Source organism: Balaenoptera ricei, chromosome 15, assembly GCF_028023285.1.
Source record: "Balaenoptera ricei isolate mBalRic1 chromosome 15, mBalRic1.hap2, whole genome shotgun sequence".
Lineage (NCBI taxonomy): Eukaryota > Metazoa > Chordata > Mammalia > Artiodactyla > Balaenopteridae > Balaenoptera > Balaenoptera ricei.
This window is the reverse complement of record NC_082653.1, coordinates 62365102-62384173: the sequence shown is the minus strand read 5'-3', so window position 1 is coordinate 62384173 and position 19072 is coordinate 62365102. Positions and strand designations below refer to the sequence as shown.

Sequence of the window (19072 nt, the reverse complement as noted above, 5' to 3'; positions counted from 1 at the left end):
TGTGGCTGCTCCCACCCTGAGCAATCTCTGTGATGTCATCCAACCCTGATCTTTCACATTCTTCCTTAGGTCATACGCTGTTCAGGGACCGCTATGAGTGATGGCCATCAATATAAGCTGCGGCCCCAGAAAGCGCTCCATCCCTGAGAATGGCGATTCCCAAGTGTGTTCTGTGTAATCATAACTAATGCCTGTGAGCATTTCTTGGGAGAATTAAAAAAACAAAATGGAATTCTGCAGTCATATCAATTTGGGAAACACTTAGAAATTCGCAGTGCACATAAGCACTGAAGGAATCATGCAGCAGATAAATTCATTTAGCTTTGTTTACTGTAATTTTCCCACTTCATCTGATCTAGTGGCATCCAATTATCCCTGCTCTTTTCTCTAAGTGCTTTCCTTTTCATCCTCTCAGGTCATCCTCCCAATAATCCCCTCATCACAGATGCAGAAATGGGGTTCAGAGAGGTTAAATGACTTGCCCATGATGGTCCAGCTGGGTAGCGCCAGAACCAGCTGCTTTCTCTCTGAGTCCAAGGCTCTTTTCTTCACATCTGGAAGAAACAGCTTAATATATCCCTTTCTGGCTAAACAACCACAGAATCTATAAATCACTGGATGGGCTCTTAGGATTACATTGCCCAACAATTTCATTTTCTTGGCAATGAGAAAACCAGAGAGAGGAAGTGATTTTTCCCAAGAATTAGGAGGGGCAGAGCCAGAATGGGCACCGAGTCTACTAACCTCCAAGCCTGGCTGCCTTTACCTAACACCTAGGGCTCACATGTCTGGCTCAAGCTCCTCAGCCATCTTCTTTAATTCCATCTTCCCTCCCTCCAGAGCTAGAGCAATGTGTCCAACAGACCTTTCTGAAATAATGATGGAAATGTTCCATATCTGTGCTGTCCATTCTGCTAACCACGAACTCCATGTGGCTATTGATCACTTGAAATGGATCTAGTACAAATGAGGAACTGAATTTTTAATGTTATTTAATTTTAGTTAACTTACATTTAAATAGTCACATGTGGCTAGTGGGTACCATATTGGATAGGGCAACTCTAGAGACCAGAAATCATAGTGAGTCCATAGACCTAATCCATGCAATTATCATATGAGTAGAAGATCCTTGTGATAAAAAATCGAGTCTAAACTACCTGGCCCTTGTTAGGGGCAACATTTACTTTCATTTAATGGCAGGGCACAACCTGGGACACCTTTGCTCAAACCTATTCCTCCCTTCCCTGGCAACATCCTACCCATCCTTTTAATCTAGGTTCAAAAGCATCCTCCTTCAGGAAGCGTTTGATGATTTATTTTTCTATCATCAAGCAGAGTGAAGGGGTTCTTCTATGGAACGCCCACATTTCCTATACTTGTCCCCAGATGGATGAGAAAGAGGAGAATTTTTGTATTGCTGAAAGCCCTTTGGTGAGCAAGTAGATGAGAGAGGAGAGAGTTGCCTGGGGGGAGAGAGTTGTGGCACGGGTGCTTGGGGAGTGGTGTGAGAGAGATAAGGAAGACTTAATTAAAGGATAAGTGATGGGCTTCCCTGGTGGCGCAGTGGTTAAGAATCCGCCTGCCAACGCCGGGGACACGGGTTCGAGCCCTGGTCTGGGAAGATCCCACATGCCGTGGAGCAACTAAGCCCGTGGGTCACAACTACTGAGCCTGTGCTCTAGAGCCTGCAAGCCACAACTACTGAATCCATGAGCCACAACTGCTGAGCCTGCACGCCACAGCTACTGAAGCCTGCGCGCCTAGAGCCCGTGCTCCGCAACAAGAGAAGCCACCGCAATGAGAAGCCCGCGCACTGCAACAAAGAGTAGCTCCCACTCGCCACAACTAGAGAAAGCCCGCGCGCAGCAACGAAGACCCAATGCAGCCAAAAATAAATTAATTAATTTTTAAAAAAAGGAGATAAGTGATATGTGACTTAACCTTTTCCTCTATCTCCCCTATAAAATCTTTAGTAAAAGTAGATGTTTCAAACTATAGTGACACATGGATAAATCTCACAAACAATGTTGAGAGGAAAAAGCAAATCTCATGCTTCACACTCAACAAACTAGAAATTGAAGGGAACTTCCTTAGCCAGATAAAGGGCATCTGTGGAAAAACTCAGAGCTAACATCATACTTAATGGTGAAAGGCTGAATCCTTCCCCCTAAGATCAAGAACAAGACAAGGATTCCTGCTCTTGCCACTTCTGTTCAACATTGTACTGGAAATTCTAGCCAGGACGATTATTCAGGGAAAAAAAAAAAAAAAAAAAGGCACACAGATTGGAAAGGGAGAAGTAAAACTATCTTTATTTGCAGATGACATAATTTTGTGCATAGAAGATACGAAGGAATCCATCAAAAAAAAAAAACTATTAAAATTACTAAATGAGTTCAGCAGGGTTGCAGGATAAAAGATCAATATACTAAAAGTAGTTATATTTCTTATATGTTGACAATGAGCAAACTGAGAATGAAATTAAGAAAACAGTTTTATTTACAATAGCATAAAAAAGAATAAATACTTAGGAATAAGTTTAACCAAAGAAGCATAAGACTTTTGAACTGAAAAACTACAAAATACTGTTGAAAGAAATTAAAGAAGACCTAAATAAATGCAAAGACATCCCATGTTCCAGATTGCAAGATTTAATACTGTGAAGATGGCAATACTCCTCAAATTGTCCTATAGATTCAATGCAATCCCTATCAACATACCAGCTAACTTCCTTGCAGAAACTGACAAGCTGATCCTTAAATGCATATGGGAATTCAAGGGACCGAGAATGGTAAAAACAATCTCGAAAAAAAAGAACAAAGTTGGAAGACTCACACTTCCTGATTTAAAAACTTATTACAAAGCTACAGAAATAAAGACAGTGTAGAACTGGTATAAGAATAGACATACAGACCAACAGAATAGAATTTTGAGTCCAGAAGTCAACCCTCACGTTCATAGTCAATTGATTTTTTACAAGGGAGCCAAGACAATTCAAATGGTGGTGGGACAGCTGGATAGTCACATGCAATAGAATGAAGTTGGACCCTTAACTCACATCATAAACAAGGACTAATTCAAAATGGATCAGAGACCTAAATATAAGAGCTAAAACTACAAAACTCTTGGAAAAAACATAGGGTAAATCTTCATGACCTTGGAGTAGGCAATGGATTCTCAGATATAACAACCAAAGCACGTGCAACCAAAGAAAAAGTTGATAAATTGGACTTCGTCAAAATGAAAAATTTTGTGTTTCAAAGACAACATCAAGAAAGTGCAGACAAGCCACAGAATGGGAGAAAATCTTTGCAAATCATATATCTAATAAGGGACTTGTATCTAGAGTATATAAAGAAGTATTACAACCTAATAATTAAAAGACAGCCCAATTACAGAATGAGCAAAAGATCTGAATAGACATTTCTCCAAAGAAGGTAAACAAATGGTCAATAAACACACGAGAAGATGCACAACATCATTAGCTACCAGGGAAATGCAAATCAAAAGTACAATGAGATACCACTTCATACCCACTAGGATGACTATAATAAAAAAAGACAGACAATAACCAGTTTTGGTGAGGATATAGAGAAATTGGAACCCTCATACATTGCTGGTGGGAATGCAAGGTGGTTCAGCCACTTTCTGAAAACAGTTTGGCAGTTTCTCCAAAAGTTAGTCATAGAGTTACCACATGACTCAGCAATTCCACTCCTAGGTATATAGAAGAGAAATGAAAACATGTCCACACAAAAATTTATACATGAATGTTCACAGCAACATTATTCATAATAGTCACCCAAATGGTGGAAACCATCCAAATGTCCATCCTCTGATAGATGAATAAATAAAATATGGTATATCCATATAATGGAATATTGTGCGTCAACAATGAAGCACTGATGCGTGCTACAATGTGGATGAACTTTGACATCATTAGGCTAAGGGAAAGAAGTCAGACACAAAAGGCCAGGGATTCCATTTACAGAATTACATATGTGGAATGTCCAGAAAGGGCAAATCTATAGAGACAGAAAGGAGCTTAGTGGTTGCCAAGGTCTGAGGGGGGCGGGGAAGGGGGGTAATGGTTAAGGGGGTGGCAGTGTTTTGTTGTGAGGTAATGAAAATGTTCTAAAATTGACTGTGGTGATGGACACACAGCTTGTGAATATACTAAACATTTGCACACGGATACATTGAATTGTACACCATAAATGAGTGAATTGTATGGCATAGATAAAGCTGTTTACAAAAAGCAAGTTGCAGATGGATACATATAACATGGTATCATTTATTTCTAAAAATAGAAACGTGCAAACAACACTCTTTTTTAGGACCATGTACAAATGCAGTGAAAACATAAAGACATGCATGTGAGTGAGAAACACACAAATTCAGGATGGTAGTTACAAGCCAGGGAGGGGATGGTTAGTGGATGCGGGAGAATGCAGGGTGCTTCTACTATATTTGTAACATTGGTTTCTTAAGCTTGGCGATTGGGCGTTCCTGATATTATTTCATATACATTTTTTGTTTACTTAAATGCTTTGTAAACACTTTTCATAGACATTCGCCAACATTTTGGAAGTTGACCATGTATGTCTGATGCAGGTAGGCGGGAGGCTGCCCTCAGGAGCCCCGGATTGGGTGAGTACAGGGCAGGACTGAAGAGAGCTGGTCCTCTGTGGGTCCCCCACACCCAGGAGACGTTTTTTGAATGGAATCAAACAGGGTGCCATTTCTGCAGCAAAGAGCTGGAGCTTTGCGGCCAGTCAGCCCCTGGCTTGAATGTCCACTCTGCCGTCATTAGGGTCCTGACCTTGTGCAAATTACTTGACTTCTCTGAGCTTTACTTTCCCATCTGCCAAATGGGAAAAATACCACCTACTCCTCAAAACTGGTGCAGATTGAATGCATAAGCCCGCACAAGGTGCCCAGATGCCCCGCCTGCTCTGGATGAGGCTTTTGTCTGGACCCCACTCCCCTCCCGTCTGTTCCATCCTTCACTCCTTTGCAGGGTGTGTGATCGGCCATCGGTCAAAACTCGCTGAGTGGAACTAACTTTGAGAGACAGGCTTCCTTTATCTCTTCCTCACTACTTTGAAAAGGCCTGTGAAGAGAGCTCCCCTCACTGCTCTTAAAAATGAAGAAATGTATAAATAAGCTGGTTGTGTCATTCTCCATGGGTCATTTTTGTATTCCCAGCTGTTGTTCATCAATTCCCGGAGGCTCGCAGGGCAGGGCCAGCCCCCTGCGGCCAAGGGAAAGGATGATGGTGTGTGTGTGTGTGTGTGTGTGTGTGTGTGTGTGTGTGTGTGTGTGTGTGTGTGTGTGTATCTGTCTGGAACCTTCCCCCATACAGCCATGTGGGCTCTCTCAGCCTTTCTTGGAGGCTAGAAGGTTGGATGCCTTGGTCCAGGCCCTTGGCAGGTAAAATCCAAGCGCATCTCAGCCCTCCCTGCCAGGGCAGCCCAGAACCTGCGGGGAGAGCCGGGCCTCAGAAAGAGGGCCTGAGGCAAGGCGGACAGAAGGGATCTGGGCCTGTGCTGGGAGCTGACCATGTTGGCCGGTTGCGCTGGAGCAACCATAGGAGCTGCTGGGGAATTGGTCCCATGGAGGTAATTCCAGCCACTGAACAGAACGTGGGAAGTGCATTCTCGGAGCTCTGGGCTCAAAGCTTCTGCCTCCAAATGTCCGTTCCAGTGCAGAGACCTGGCAGGGGGCCATTCCTTTGATTGCTCTGAGACTCAGCTGGTTGGTTTGGGGAGGGCTGTGGTCTCTGCGCTTGGGTCAGGCCTCAGGGCTACCCAAGGTCTGTGGCTGATGGGAAAGGGGAGCAGGGTGGCAGGGCCCCGTGGGGCCCAGTGGGTGGTGCACTGCCCAGTGTGGCCCCCAACGGTGCCCACGCACGTCAGAGCACAGGCCCTGTTTGCTCCACTTCCGGCTGAGCTGCAATTACCCCACTGTGATTCCCTGGGGTCAGGACTTAGCCTGGAAAATGCTGCATCGCTGTAGCTCTCCCATGGTCCTTTGGGACCACATCTGTCCAGTGACTGACCCTTATTAACCTGTGGCCTTCCTGGCCAACAGCGGGCCAGGATGGAATGGGATGGGTGGTTTTGGGAACCAACGGAAAAGTGATGGTTCATTCTCCCCACTCCCAGTCATTGCTTAGGGGTCCAGCTGGGTCATTTTCCCCCCAAATGAGGGCCTTCCAGAAGTCAGGGTCCAGGGCTGCCACCAAGCTCTTTTCTTCTCCAAGGGGCTCCTGGGAGTTGCAGCTTACGACCCACAGCCACCGGCCCTCCTCCTGTCCCTCCTCCACTCTGCTGCCAAAGCCATCCATCTATTGATACATCTCAAATGGGGCTGTGTCACAGGCCTGCCTTCAAAACCCTGCTTGGCTCCCTCCATGGACTGGAGGCCCCCAGATGGGTTTTTGCTTGGTCGGCATTGAGTTTTTTAAAAATTAAGTTTTGCATGAAAAGCTGGCTTTTCCAGCTTTTTTTTTTTGAGACACCGAGCCCTATTCCTGCATAACCACAGTTGGCTGGACTGAGCACGATGCCTCTCTAGGCAGGTGTTCCTTGGGGAACAGTCTCCACCACTCCCTATTGTCTTACAGCGAGTATCCTTCCTCATTACATGACCTACCTGGTACCTGCATGCTCTTGAGTTTCCTCCTCTAGTCTCCAGGCAAAGGCTTGGAGGGGCACTAGATGACATGACCTCTGTCTGCTTTCCTGCTCAGCCCTCCATTTCCTCCCTCCCCTCAGCCCTACCCCCCAGCCCTACCCCCCAGCATACTGGCCACACCAATTTTTCATTCACCAAACCAGCCAGGTACCAACACAGCTCTACATTCCACGCAGTTTCCACTATCTGTACTCCTATATATCTTCATTTAGCAGATATATATTGAGCACCTATTATGTATGGTGGATCCGAGCCAGGTACTGGGGATAGAAAGATAATAAGGCCCAGTCTATTAGTCTGGGTTCTCCACTAAAAATTGGCAGTGGAGAGAACTAATAGGATAGATAGATAGATAGATAGATAGATAGATGACTTACTATAAGGAACTAGCTCATGCAATTATGGAGGCTGAGAAGTCCAAGATCGGCGGTCAGCAAGCTGGAGACACAGGAGAGCCAATGGCATAAGTTCAAGTCCAAGTTCAAAGGCAGAAGACCAACGTCCCAGCTCAGTCAGGCAGAGCGAAAGAATTCTTTCTTACTAAACCCTTTTCTATTCAGGTCTTCAATGGATTGGATGAGTCGTCGTCCCCCCTGCCACACACACACACTCTGAGGAGGGCAATCTGCTTTATTCAGTCTCCTGATTCCAATGTTAATCTCATCCAGAAACACCGGCACAGACACACCCAGGATGGTGTTTGACTGAATGTCTGGGCACCCCATGGTCCAGTCAAGTTGACACATAAAATTAGCCATCATATCCAACCCCTGCCCTCCTGGAGCCTACAGCTCAGCAGGGTATTCAGAGAGGCTGGAAAAGAATTCCAAAACAAGCAATAAGTGCAGGAGGACTTCTCACTTTTATTTCAAGCTTCCCCTCAAATAGTACCTCCTCCAAATCTTTTCTGATCTCCCCGTATAATCAGTGACTCTCTCTTGGATGCTCCTAGACACATATCTCTCAGGAGAGATGATTGTCTCTCTCTCTCTCTTTTTACAATACATAAAATGTTCTAAGTCTACAGAAAGGTACAGAGATAATACAACAAAGTCCCATGTTCTGACCACCCATCCTTAAAAGACAAAGCATTGCAGATACAGCACTGCCTAGAGTGGACAAGTTGTCCCCATCTGCCCAGATTTTTCTGGTTTTAGCACTGAAAGTTCTGCATCCTGGGACCCCTCAGTCCTGGGCAAACCAGGATGGATCACCCTAGAGCAGCCCTCCTGTACCCTCACCTCCGTGTATACCCTTTCCTTGAAATCATAACCCCCCAAGCTTCCCATCAGAGGAAACCATTGATTTATTAAAATTGATGGTTATTTCACTTTGTTATAAAGCAGAAACTAACACACCATTGTAAAGCAATTATACGCCAATAAAGATGTTAAAAAATTGAGGGTTACCATTTGTGTGTCTTTCTTTATACTTTAATCAATCCCTAAATGATATTGGAGTGCTGTTTTGCACATGCGCGTGCACACACATACAAACACACACACACACACGTACACATACACACCAGACTGAGTCCAGAAAATTGGATGGCCCTTTCCTGATGGGTGGTGGCGATATGAGTATGGGAAGCAGTGGGTGAAACTTCCTGCAACTTTGAAGGCAAAAACTAGAAGAGCAATAAACTGCATAGCACAAAAAGCAGAAAGGGGAGAGGGAAGGTGGGGAGGGATGATGTGGGAGAGGGGACGAGAACAGAAGCCGGAGGAGGGAGACAGGCTGTCAGAAAAGGATCAGAGAGTGAGGACCCAGGTGGAGAAAGTCTTCAAGAAAAGAGAAATGTGCAAGGGATATTTGGAGCAGTGGCTGCCAACTTCCTCTTTGGACGCTCCTGTGACATCCTCAGGAACACCTACAGCCCTCACCAGCGTGTAGGGGTAAACAGATGCTTTCAGGGAGCCCTGGGAAGAGGTACCAGAGCACCACTGCTGATGGGAGGATGAGGCTGCACATGGGGCAGCTGACAGACTCCTAGCGCTTCCCATGGTTTCCAGCTGCTCGTGCCTGCGCCCCCCACTCAGCTCCGAGCATGGTAAGTGTTTGATGTTATTTGTGGAAGGAGGAAGGGAGGGAGGGAAGGGGGGAGGGAGGGAGGAAGGGAAGGAGGGAGGCAAAGAAGGAAGGGAGGAAGGAAGGAAAGAAGAGAAAGAAAGAGAAAGAAGAAAGAAGAAGAAAGGAAGAAAGAAAGAAAGAAAGAAAGAAAGAAAGAAAGAAAGAAAGAAAGGAAGGAAGAAAGAAAGAAAGGAAGAAAGAAAAAGAGAGAGAGAGGGAGAGGGGGAGGGAGAGAGAGAGGGAGGGAGGGAGGCAGGGAGGAAGGAAAATGGGAAGGGTCCAGCAGTGGTCTTTCCAGCCAGTCCATAAGAGCACGGTCTGCAGAACAGGGAGGGAGCTCACGTGCCATGACACTGCTGTGGCCCTCGGAGCTGGGAGACACTCAGGGACTGTTCTCTGATTTCTAAGCCCGGCAGGGAGGCAGGGAAGAGCTGGGGTGGGGGTGGAGGGTGGAGGGAGACAAAGGCACAGAGCAGAGGGAAGTGGAAAGGGGTGGAGGCGAGCTGCTTAGCAACCGCAGAAGGTTTAGGGAAGTGGCAGGACCATTTCTCCCGGTCCTCTAAGGCAGGATTTTTTTTAAAGAACTGCTCACACGCCCACACTGGCTGGTCTGTTGTGGCTGCTCTGAATTGGGCTTCTCTGGAAGTCGGGGCCATCGGAGGAAGGCTGGCGGCCACGTGTGCGGTGGGAAGAGCCACAGGAACTAGGGGAACGTTCTCCAGCCCCTCAAGGGAAGGGAAGGAAGGCTGGCCGGAAGATGTGGGGACACAGCCTCACTCTCCTCCCAGCTTTTGTGTGGCTCCTCCAGCTGCCCCTCCTCCTAGGCTGCCGACATCAGGACACGAAGGTGTCTGGGGACTTTTCCTTCCATTTTCTTTTCTCCGGGACCCTATGAGCAGTCCAGACCCTGCTCCTTCCTCCCCACTGAGAATTCTCTGTTGCTTTTCTTTCTTAATTTGATTTTCTCTGGCTCAGAATTGAGATCAAAAGAAGAAATTCTTTCCAGCCTTTTAGGAATAATTCCCAGAATCTCCCGCTGGAAATGCATACATAATAACCATAATTATTTAAAAAAAAATTGTTCGTACTCTCTTATCCATTTCTTTTCCATTTCTGCTGCAGGCTTGGGGAGGAGTGGGGAGAGGGGAAGTTTCGAGAGTGCCTTTGGGGTTACAGATCAACCAGTATCAAATAGTGGGCAAGCTGTGAGGCCTGGCCCACTCCCTGGCAGTGAGAATTTTCGATGTGCAAGCACTTCAAAAGCGTTAAACACCACGAAATCACCTGGTGGGAAGTTATTCCCTTTCTAATTTGTTTCAATTGTCTTAATTTCATCAAGTCTGGAGCTGGTGCTAGGTGGGTCCTTAATGTCTCCCTGACACTGGCTAACCTTCCTTTGAACAGCAGACCTCAAGCTTGGAGCACAGGAGAGTAACTGGCTGCAATTTAATAACAGTGTTGCTTTGCTCTGTGTTTATATTGGGGCACATCAAGGGACATTTGCATTATGGCTGGCTCCTTTTTAGAGGAAAGACAAGTAAGTAGTAAATCACAATGGAGGTGGAACAAGGATTAATGATGGAGGTTTTCGGAAAGGCCTCCGGTTTGTCAGCCTCCCATCCAGGATGCTGGCTTTGCACCTGGCAGGCTGCAGGTCAGGCTCCAGGAAGGATCCTGTTTGAGTTCAGCTGGTCCAGTTGGTCAGCAGCTGGCACTGAGGGAGTCGCGGATGAGAGCTTTTAATTTTGGTTGGCGCCAGTCCGCCTGGCTTTGCAGCCTAGCTATAGTCCGCTCTGTTCCCTGGGATTACAGAAGTCCACACATCAATGCCCACTTTGGGATATCAGGCTGTGAAGTGTGGGCGGTTGCCAGACATCAGACACCTGATTCCCCTCTGGACACCACTGCTCTCTCCTCTCGGACCTGGGGTTTGAGTGGAGCAGACCCACTCCTGACTCTGGGGCTGGCACGCCATCCGGACCTGTCTCCCTCTGGGCAACTCATTCCTCTGACCACAGTGATGGATGGGTTCAGGGATGGGCAGTGAGATGCATGGAGATTTTTGCTGGGAATGCTGGGGCTGGTTCTTTCCTACTGGCCTTGATCCTAAGAAGATGAGCCGGGAGCTCCTACAGCCATTTCTGCCACAACGAGGAGGGAGTCAGCAGGGAGGGAAGAGAGCTGAGAAACTGGGAGAGAGAGAAAATTGATCTTGATGGTATTGCTTCCATCCCTGGATCCAGCTGTGCCTGAAGTTAGCCTCTGCCCTTGGCAGCCTTTAGAGCTCCCTTCTGAGCCAACAAATTTCCCCTTCATGTAATCCAGTTAGGATCGGCGTTTCGGTCACTTGCAACCACAAGAGTCTTAACTGATGAAATGGCTTGTGCAAATCCTTGGCCACTGAAAGAAAAAGAACTCAAAGGGCATGTTCAGTAGATGTGGGTGAGTGGCATTGTCACTATACACAAACACCGGCACAGGAAAAGCTGTCATTGTACTAGGAAGCTCCAAATTTCAGATCATGGTGTAGATGATGCAGGCTGAGTACATTGCATGCAATGGCTTATTTAACCCTTGTAACAGTCGTAGCGTGTATGAATACTTTTATCACCATTTTATAGATGAGAAGATTGGGGCTCAGGGAGCCTCCTTGCACTTTAGTGGCAGATCAAGGCTTGTTCCTCAAATTGGGAGATTGGGACTGACACATACACACTACTATATATAAAATAGATAACTAATAAGAACCTGCTGTATAGCACAGGGAACTCTATTCAATACTCTGTAATGACCTATATGGGAATAGAATCTTAAAAAGAGTGGATATAGGTATGTGCATAACAGACTCACTTCGCTGTACAGCAGAAACTAACACAACATTGTAAATCAACTAGACTGCAAAAAAAAAAAAAAAAAAAACAACTCTGTAGTCCCAGCCACCCCTCCACAGTAAACAGCAGTTTGCTCACTGGACTGTACAAAACTCTGAGACTATGTGATTGGGAGGGAACCGAGGGGGCGGTGCCGCCAGGCAGCACGTGGCGATGCTCCTGTCACAGGTGATGTGAGCGCTCCCCCTCCCGTGGTACCCAGCCAACATGGCTGTCGGGGGAGGGCTGGGGCCGCAGAAACGGAATCAAACTCTTGTTATCCCTGGCCACTGGCGGACAGGCAGAAAAGGCCCTGGGTTTAGATCAGAACACATTTGTACTCACTAGCTGGGTGACTTTGGACATTTAAGCTTTCCGAGCCCCACTGGTTTTCTCTTCTGGAAAGTGGAGACCTCCAGCCCCCAGCCTCGCTCATTCCACCCAGCTACTGGAGCATCAAACGAGGGCAAAGATGTGAAAGATTATTTGCAAAATAAAAAGTGGGTCTGCAGGAAGAAAGGAATCACTTGATTTCCCAGACGTGGATGGGCAGGTGTGGACAGATGTAAACCAACCACCTACATCTCCTCCTCCCCATCCAGGGCCTGAGGGAGGCAAGCCACGCGGTGACCTGAAAGGAACCTTTCTGTCCCCAAAGCAGGGAGAGATAAGAACTGTGAAGCAAGAGAAGCGAGCGCTGCTACAGGCGCTTGGGGGTTTATTTTTACCCTGTTATCTCTATCCTGAAATGTCAAGCGTGGAGCCACCTCACTCCCCAGCCCCCCACCCTCCCCAGCCATTAAACGTGGCAACACAGCCTGGAAACGGGCCCCGTCTCCTCCTCTGTTCCTCTGCCTCTCCAAGAGAGTCACAGTGCTATGGCGACGGGAGGCATGGAAACCCTGAAATAGAGAAGTGGGAGGAGAGACCTTTTATTTGGGTTCTGGAACAGGCTCACTTCCTCCTAGAGGCCCGGGGTGCAGAGGAGGCCCTTGGCACTGTCAGGTACCTATTCTAAGATTTCCATCACATGGGCTCTTTACGTTGCAAGACGCAGAAATCCTTATTTAAGTTGGGTTATATAATAAAGAACATTTAATTGGCTGAGGCCACTAAAAAGCCCAGCAATAGGTCAGGCTTCAGGCGAGGCTTGATCCAGGGGCTTGATGCCATCACAAGGACTCAGTTCTCTCCTCTTGGCTCTGCCTTTTGTGGTGTTGGCTTCATGCTAAGGCAGCAGTCTGTGTTCCCCCACAATCTCTAGCAGTTCCAGAGTCTTCCTCCATGGTCACGAATGGTTGCAGTGGTCCTAGACCTCACAGCCATAGACTGGTGCTCCCAAGGAAGAGAGAGGAAAGTTCTTTTTGCCAGAAGGTCCCAAGAAATGTCTTCTTGTGTTTTGTTGGCTCTCACTGGGTTCTGTGCCCATCCCTGAGCCAATCACTTGGGTGTAGGGGCAGGATGTGAAGAGTGCACTGATTAGATTGAGACAAACTAGATTGCCAAGAATAGGGAAGCAATGATTTCCCAAAGGAGATTTCAGGCACTGCCCCCAAAAGGTGATGGAATGGATGCTGAACAACAAGCAGGAGACTGTTTCGTGGTTTATTTACTTTGTACTTTCATCCTCTCCTACCCAGGAAAGCCTCCAAGATTAGCGGTGACTGTTCTTATCCAGAAACAAGCCAACATTAATTTCTTCTCTTTCCATCTATAGGTTTACATGGGGTTCTGAGTTCTAAGACTTCCAGGTCTGTCACTTTCAAAATGTCACCGAGGCAACAGAATCTCCCCCAGGCTGAAATGCCATCAGTTTACATGCCAAATGCTTCCTCTAAATTCAAAATAAAATTCACACTCTACACCCCAGCTTACCCATCACTCACCTCCCTGATACACGTTTAGCCACATAAACTACTTATTATTCCTTAAACAAACCAATCACCCTTGTGCCACAGAGCTTTCCTATTTGTTCTTTCTCTCCATCTAGAATGCTCTTCCCTTAAATCTTTTCACAGTTGGCTCCATCTCATCATTCAGGTTCTGCTCAAATGTCACGATTCCTGAGAGGTCTTCTCTGCTCAGCCTAGCATGTAAAACCATCTGAAATTCTCCTGTTCTTTGATGGTTTGAGTAGCTCTCTCCCTTCACTAGACTGTAAGCTCCACAAAGCCAGGGCTGTGCTGGTCCTATTGATATGTGTACCCTCCTGGTTCTGTGCAGACACATTGTAGGCACTCAATAAATATTTTGGGATCAATGAATGAAAAATCATTTCTGAATGGCCTTGGAAACTCTTACAGGGCAGGGCAAGTTCTTATATTTTTTCCTTGGCTTTAAGTTGGTGCCTTCAAAAACAATGGGCATAAAAGAGATGATACACAATACTATTTTTCAAATAAAGATTTGAAAGGATTTGCTGAAAGGATTTGCTCAAATTTGCACCCAAATTAGTCCAGAAAGATACCTGGGAGCACTGACTGCTTCTTTGAGGAATTCCCTTTCCAAAACGGTGCATGTGAACATTTGAAGGCAAGAAAGTACGAAGAGGGACATGGGGCCATCTTCCAATTCAGATCTCTGAGTATGGTGGCATTACTACCATGCTCAAGTAAAAGCATGAAAACAACATGTGGGGACTTCCCTGGTGGTGCAGTGGTAAAGAATCCACCTGCCAATGCAGGGGACACGGGTTCGAGCCCTGGTCCGGGAAGATCCCACATGCCGCGGAGCAACTAAGCCCGTGCGCCACAACTACTGAGCCTGTGCTCTAAAGCCCACGTGCCACAACTACTGAAGCCCACAAGCTCTAGGGCCTGCGTGCTGCAACCACTGAAGCCTGCGCGCCTAGAGCCTGTGCTCCACAACAAGAGAAGCCACCACAATGAGAAGCCCACGCACTGCAATGAAGAGTAGCCCCCGCTCGCCGCAACTAGAGAAAGCCCACGTGCAGCAACGAAGGCCCAATGCAGCCAAAAATAAATGAAATTAAAACAAAACAAAACCACACGTGATGATGATACTCTTTACTCCTTGACCCAATGAGACAGAGTAAGACGAATGTCCCATAAGAAAAAGAAGATTTCACCCTGTCCATTGCAGACCCACAAATCAATGTCAAAACCTCAGCAAGGGCTTCCCTGGTGGCGCAGTGGTTGAGAGTCTGCCTGCCAATGCAGGGGACACGGGTTCGAGCCCTGGTCTGGGAAGATCCCACATGCCGCGGGGCAGCTAGGCCCACGAGCCACAACTACTGAGCCTGTGCGTCTGGAGCTTGTGCTCCGCAACAAGAGAGGCCGCGACAGTGAGAGGCCCACGCACTGCCATGAAGAGTGGCCCCCGCTCGCTGAAACTAGAGAAAGCCCTCGCACAGAAGCGAAGACCCAACACAGCCAAAAATAAAATAAATAAATAAATAAATAAATTAATTAATTAAAAAACAAAAAACAAACCAAAAAAAAACCAAAAAAAACCTCAGCGAGCTGATGACTTGGAAGGAACCCCCATGCTCTCCCTGGACACAAACTCTCCCCAAGGAGGCCTGTGACAGTCCTTAGGACAGCCAGGTGACAGTGTGGATGGCCCAGCGCAGCTAATGGAAACTCGAAAACACACCTCCTACACATAGACATCATTGTCTCATTACTTGGTAGACAACACACCATCTGGGGCAACACAAGGATTCTTAGTCATTGCTAATTCTCTGCTCACCCAACCAGGTCAATCCCTCTCTTAGGCTCTGAACTTTGCTCATGGCACCCTGAACTTTGCTCTATAGAACTGGCCAACATTCGTAATAATAATAAATAATAAATAATCTATATTTAGGTGATTATTTGATTAATATCCATCTTCCCCACTGGACTCCAAACTTCTTAAGGGCAGGGATAGATCTCTTTAGCTCATTACTATACCTAGGCATTCCACCTGTTCTTAACATGTAGCCCGTGTATTTTTCCTATGTACTTTCTGAATGGAAGAATGGATAAATGAATGGAGCTCAGGGCCTGCTAGGAAGACACCTCACAGCCAGCCTGACTTAGCTGGAAGAGAGTAAAGAGGCTGAAGTTTTTTCAATGTAAATCAGACCTTGTCATCACATGATTGCCTTGTCTTCTTCATCAAGGCATCTCCTGTGCCTAGAATAGTATCTGACACAGAGTAGTGGATCAACACATATTGGGAGAATTAATACATGAATGGACACTTCCTCGAGAAGCTTGGTTACCTTCTTAAGATAAAGTCCTGGAAAGGGAGAATGGGGGAAGCTACAATATGCAAATATCCTGAATTAGACCCAAAGGCATCATTTAGGTCATTCCCTTCAGACTCAGTGGGTCTGGCTCTAGGAGTCACTAAACCAGCAGGTCAGCATGGGGACAGATGCACTGTAAACCAAACTAGTTTTCTTGAGATAATGTGCCTTTGGACTGTCGTGCACCACATTCTGGGGTTACATACTTAAAGTTTAAGTGAGTTATGGCTCCTGGTCCTCATCACACACACTGAAAAAAAAAAACCAAAAAAAACAAAGCCAGGAATGGTACTGTACCTTATGAGATAGCCTGCCCCAGTCTCTGCTACCAGGTCGGGAGGGTACGGAAAGGGATCTTTCTTCTCCATTGCCACATCTTCCTTACTGAGGGATCTGAGTCCAAATGGGTCTCTTTGTGTCTGAAGTTTAAGCAACCAGGGGCGCAGATATTTGGTTGGTGTCCCTCCTTTGAGGGTGAGAGAGGTCCAAGATCTGCTCTTCGATCACCAATCCAAAATCAAACATCAAACACCTCCCCCAAACCATTATGAAAAACCACCACAAAACCAAATTTCTAAACATGCCTGGGTCTCCAGCCCACCCCAGCCCAGCAAACAAAAGTGGCTCACCTCTGAACTACAGAATCCCTTCTAGAACCAGAAGGAAAGGGAAAGGATTTACGGTTTGTCTCAGAGTTGTAGGCTCTGGCTTGCCCCCAGGATGAGTTCATTATTTATTCTTAGAGACGGGACTCGAATTAAACAAACAGTGCCTATAAATAGAGCGGGATACACTCAGCTCGGTGTCACTGGAAGGTCCTTTTCACAGGGACAGATGCGTTAAATGGATGTTCTCAGGTTACCCTGCTGGTACTACGTGGGGAAGGGTTGCCCTCTTTGTAAGCGTGGTTTAGGAGGGGGAAAAAAAGCGGGTGAGTCAGACTTTGGGATTTGGCCCAACTCTGTCTTCTTCATCTCTTTTTCTAAACGCTCATTCACATCATAACCGACAGGGAGCCACAGAGGAAGGATGTCGCTCTGTAAACACCCTGGCCGGGCGCTTGGGCAGGTCCCCTCTGGGAATGGATCCCGGTTCAGGCTGTATTTGACAGAGCGTTCTGTTCTTTTAGATTAGATTGCAAACTCCCTAAGGGAAGCGACCGAGTGCTCAGATTTCTTCTTGGTTTTCCCCATTCTGCCAAGTACAGGGATGACTAGGGTTTCAGACCTTGAGCCATGAATTAAAGGACCCTTTTTAAGCATGGCCAGCTTTATGGTGCGGAGTATGCGTTCCAGGACTGGCGGGGCTTTGCTCTGAATTGCATTGAGCTGTGTGCTTGAAAGGTAATCACCTCTCCATGATAGACCAGTGGGGGTGGAAACATCTAGAATAACTGTGAATAAACATCAAGCAATGTCAAATCACTATAGTAACAAGAGCAACCATGGATTCTGCATTTGGCCAGGTCATTTGAGACACTATTCTTGTCACTTTGTAGGGGCTTCCCTGGTGGCGCAGTGGTTAAGAATCCGCCTGCCAATGCAGGGCACACGGGTTCGAGCCCTGGTCTGGGAAGATCCCACATGTCGCAGAACAACTAAGCCCGTGCGCCGCAACTATTAAGCCTGCGCTCTAGAGCCCCTGAGCCACAACTACTGAAGCTCACGCTCCTAGAGCCCGGGCTGTGCAACAAGAAGCCACCGCAATGAGAAGCCCATGCACTGCAACGAAGAGTGGCCCCCGCTCGCTGCAACTAGAGAAAGCCCGCGCACAGAAACGAAGACCCAACGCAACCAAACATGAAAAACAAAAAACAATAATAAGCGCTTTGTAAAAGCTCATGTAAGCTTTCCAAAAACCCTACGAGGTAGGGACCATTATTATCCCTATTCTACAGATGAAGAAACGGAGGCACTAAGAGATTATGGCCCCTGCTCCAGGTCACACAGCTGGTAAACTGGGATTGGAAATCAGGCAGTTTAGCTCCAGAGCCTGGTCTCCTGCGGTAGAAATTGAGTTCTTGGAGTAAACTCTGTTGGTTATACCGCCTGGTGCTGGCCTAAGCCTGTAACTCCCCATCAACATGGGACCCAGGACAGGCCAATGACAATGAATCTCAGGACTTCTGCTGGGCGTGCTAGGATGAAGAGGTGCTGAATTTGCCTCTGGAGGGGAGGGTAGCCTCTGGCAGTCCCATGGCCATCCTGCTGCACTGGGGGAGCCTGGATGAGAATGAAAACGGCACGGAGCAAAAGCAGAGCTGAAGAACAGAGCCTGCTGACATCATCTGAACCCTGAATCCAGCTGGACCTGATGCCGGAACCTACTCCTCAACTTTGCACTTTCACGAGCCAATATTTTCCCTTTGCCGGGCAGGCCTGTCAGAGTTGATTTTCTCTCACTTGTTGTTGAGAGATCCGTCACTGAGAGACGCTGGCCCAGAAGAAAACATCATTTGGGTAAACTAACCTCCCAGTCCCATCCAGAAGTAAGAGCTAATCCTGCACTCCCTTTTCTCACCCTGTTGGTCTCTTCCAGAAACACATACCATCCTGCGACCATGCACGTGCTCAGTGGCTCCATTCTCCGTTTACTGAAATCCCGAATACTGCTTCCCTGCTGAGGCTTCCTTGGTCGCATCTCTCAGAATTACCTATGGCCTCACTTGGTTGTCATGATACGGAGCTTAGACACTTATTTAGCACTTACGTTATTCTGCCTTGCAATACAGTTAGCTATTTACAAGTCATTTGTTAACATTTATTGAAAGCTTCCTACATGTCATATCCTCAGCTAAGTGCTGGGGATTCCGGAGGAATAATATCAGCACGTATCTGAAATCGTTCTCAGGGCCGGGCACTGTGCTTAGAACTTCACATGCATCAATTATGCCATCACATCTCCTAAAAAACCCCCGCAAGGGAAGTACAAATAACATCTCCACTTTACATGTAACAGGATGGTTCATTAGGAAGTTACGGAGAGATACAGAGATCAAATAGGTAGGAAATTGCAAAGGGAGTTACCAGATGAAGATATAGATTTTCACAGCAAATACTTTAGAATTAGGTTCACAACTCTAAACTCTCCAATTTCACAGGTCCCTAATCCACAAAGAGGATAAAAAAGAATCGACAGGTATTCAGAGAGGATTTTACGATGATGTTTTTGGGGGGTG

At 46.8% G+C, this 19072-nt stretch overlaps 1 protein-coding gene across 7 annotated transcripts in view; it reads right to left on the bottom strand.

Moving 5' to 3' along the window:
* MRTFB (myocardin related transcription factor B) overlaps positions 1-16578 on the bottom strand; it is a 265761-nt gene extending 249183 nt beyond the window's left edge. For 6 of the 7 annotated variants that reach the window (XM_059898877.1, XM_059898880.1, XM_059898876.1 and 3 more), the window contains exons 1-2: positions 16524-16578; positions 16192-16313 (exon numbers count right to left, since the gene is read on the bottom strand). The gene's annotated coding sequence lies outside the window, so the exon portion shown is untranslated. Of the gene's footprint in view, positions 1-16191; positions 16491-16523 lie in introns of those variants that run through there. The other variant, XM_059898878.1, reaches the window with a different exon arrangement.
* Between the last annotated feature and the right edge of the window lie 2494 nt (positions 16579-19072).